Below are 3,276 nucleotides of genomic sequence, written 5' to 3' on the forward strand. Positions count from 1 at the left end.
AAATAGTACGTGAAACTGCTTAGAGGTTAAGCCCGATGAACCTGAATATCCATTATGAAAAATTCATCATTAAATAATTAAAAAAATAATGTGCATTTTTTTCATATAAGGACATTGTAATCTATTAACATAATAAAGTATTTATCAAAAGAATCATTGGTGATATTAAGTTTATTTAAATTAATTTGCTTTTTAAGCATATTAACATAAAATAAATACTAATGATTTGATAAAGTGTTGATAGATTTTATTATATATAATGCTAAAATTCATTTTTTGAATTTTACAAAAAATTTAATATCTATGATATTAATATTTATTTGTATGCATTTATATGATTAACAATGCGAAAGATTCAGGATACCTTCGGGACCCGTCTTGAAACACGGACCAAGGAGTCTAACATATGTGCAAGTCATTGAGTTATATTAAACTTAATGGCATAATTAACTTAACTTAAATATAATGGGATTAATTTTTAGTCTATTTTTTAATAAATAGTCAATTAATTCAATCCCGGGGCGTTCCATATAGTTATGTATAATGATAATTTATTATTATTTATACCTCTAACTGGAGCGTACCTTGAGCATATATGCTGTGACCCGAAAGATGGTGAACTATACTTGATCAGGTTGAAGTCAGGGGAAACCCTGATGGAAGACCGAAACAGTTCTGACGTGCAAATCGATTGTCAGAATTGAGTATAGGGGCGAAAGACCAATCGAACCATCTAGTAGCTGGTTCCCTCCGAAGTTTCCCTCAGGATAGCTGGTGCATTTAAAAATTATATAAAATAATCTTATCTGGTAAAGCGAATGATTAGAGGCCTTAGGGTCGAAACGATTTTAACCTATTCTCAAACTTTAAATGGGTAAGAACCTCACCTTTCTTGATATGAAGGTTGAGGTTATGATATAATGTGCCCAGTGGGCCACTTTTGGTAAGCAGAACTGGCGCTGTGGGATGAACCAAACGTAATGTTACGGTGCCTAAATTAACAACTCATGCAGATACCATGAAAGGCGTTGGTTGCTTAAAACAGCAGGACGGTGGACATGGAAGTCGTAATCCGCTAAGGAGTGTGTAACAACTCACCTGCCGAAGCAACTAGCCCTTAAAATGGATGGCGCTTAAGTTGTATACCTATACATTACCGCTAAAGTAGATGATTTATAAAACAATTTCGATTGATTTATAAATTTTGAAACTTTAGTGAGTAGGAGGGTACAATAGTGTGCTTAGAAGTGTTTGGCGTAAGCCTGCATGGAGCCGCTATTGGTACAGATCTTGGTGGTAGTAGCAAATAATCGAATGAGACCTTGGAGGACTGAAGTGGAGAAGGGTTTCGTGTGAACAGTGGTTGATCACGAGTTAGTCGGTCCTAAGTTCAAGGCGAAAGCCGAAAATTTTCAAGTTTTTAATAAAAAAAAATATTAATAAAAATATATTTAAAAATAATTAAAATACTTGAATTATTTTGAACGAAAGGGAATACGGTTCCAATTCCGTAACCTGTTGAGTATCCGTTTGTTATTAAAAATGGGCCTTGTGCTCATCCTGGCAACAGGAACGACCATAAAGAAGCCGTCGAGAGATATCGGAAGAGTTTTCTTTTCTGTTTTATAGTCGTACTACCATGGAAGTCTTTCGAAGAGAGATATGGTAGATGGACTAGAAGAGCATGACATTTACTGTTGTGTCGATATTTTCTCCTCGGACCTTGAAAATTTATGGTGGGGTCACGCAAACTTCTCAACAGGCCGTACCAATATCCGCAGCTGGTCTCCAAGGTGAAGAGTCTCTAGTCGATAGAATAATGTAGGTAAGGGAAGTCGGCAAATTAGATCCGTAACTTCGGGATAAGGATTGGCTCTGAAGATTGAGATAGTCGGGCTTGATTGGGAAGCAATACCATGGTTTATGTACTCGTTCTGGGTAAATAGAGAATTACGATTCTTGTTCCCCGGATAGTAGTTACGTAGCCAATTGTGGAACTTTCTTGCTAAAATTTTTAAGGAATTATATCATTCGATATATATTCCTTTTAAATTATAACGATTATCAATTAACAATCAATTCAGAACTGGCACGGACTTGGGGAATCCGACTGTCTAATTAAAACAAAGCATTGTGATGGCCCTAACGGGTGTTGACACAATGTGATTTCTGCCCAGTGCTCTGAATGTCAAAGTGAAGAAATTCAAGTAAGCGCGGGTAAACGGCGGGAGTAACTATGACTCTCTTAAGGTAGCCAAATGCCTCGTCATCTAATTAGTGACGCGCATGAATGGATTAACGAGATTCCTACTGTCCCTATCTACTCATTCTCAGTTTGACTGTTGAATAGTGCGGACGTGTCGTGTGCTAAGTGGTGATTAGCGATTTTTGCGATTTCTTTTGCGTTTATATTCGTGTGTGATAACCGGTGTATTACAGTTGTGCGAGTGACGCTAATATTGTTGTGGCTGTACCATAGCGGTACAGTGTTTACAATTAATTGCGCTAGTGAGTGCCGTTGTCCGAGTGACGCTACTTTGTAGTAGCTGTACAGTGTTACGAATAATTGAAAGTGCCGTACGGTAGTGTTGTTGGACACTCCAGTGAGTGCCAATATACTCCGTGCTATAGACACAGAGTGCGTGTTTGTGAGTGCTGCTAGATACAGCGTTGGAAATTTTCCATTAAGTTGTTTACAACTTTGCGGGCGTGCCGTTATTTTTCGGCGTGGTGTGTTGTGCTAGTGACGCCACCGTTTGCGTGGCTGTACATTGCGTACAAGTGTACCTTGTTGGTAAGTTGTTTACAACTTTTGAGTGCCGCTATTTCTGGCGTGGTTTTTGGCGTGTGCTGCTAATTTTTGGCGTCCTTCTCGTGTGCGTGTGCCGTTACATTTCGGCGTGGAAGTACAGTGCGGGCGTACACTAGGTTTGTCGTGCCGCTATATTGCCATATTTGGCAACAGTAAAAAGGGCGTCCTCTTTTGTGCGTGGGTACAGTACTGCGCCAAGGTTGAATACCTTGTGCAGGTGCTACGACCAAAGCGTGTTGTGTTTTTGCCTGCGGTCGAGCTCGGCGTTAGCTCCACCTTGGTCGACCCGTCCTTGTTCGGGGAACAGTGTTCTGTCCGGCAAGGCATTGGTGGTGGCCTTTGCCAAACCTTTGGTTGGCGCTGTGGGCTACGCCCTCGCGCTTCGCTTTGGCTCGCCGATAGGTGCAGCCGCTGTGTGCGTGCCTGTGCGGGATTCACTCCTGCCGTGCAGTAGTTGCCGTCGC

General features: G+C 40.4%; 1 pseudogene; it reads left to right on the top strand.

The window, feature by feature from the left end:
• Nucleotides 1-2,364, top strand: part of LOC129252408 (large subunit ribosomal RNA) — a 2,771-nt pseudogene extending 407 nt beyond the window's left edge.
• Nucleotides 2,365-3,276: the final 912 nt, after the last annotated feature.

This window comes from Anastrepha obliqua, unplaced genomic scaffold, assembly GCF_027943255.1.
Source record: "Anastrepha obliqua isolate idAnaObli1 unplaced genomic scaffold, idAnaObli1_1.0 ptg000194l, whole genome shotgun sequence".
NCBI lineage: Eukaryota > Metazoa > Arthropoda > Insecta > Diptera > Tephritidae > Anastrepha > Anastrepha obliqua.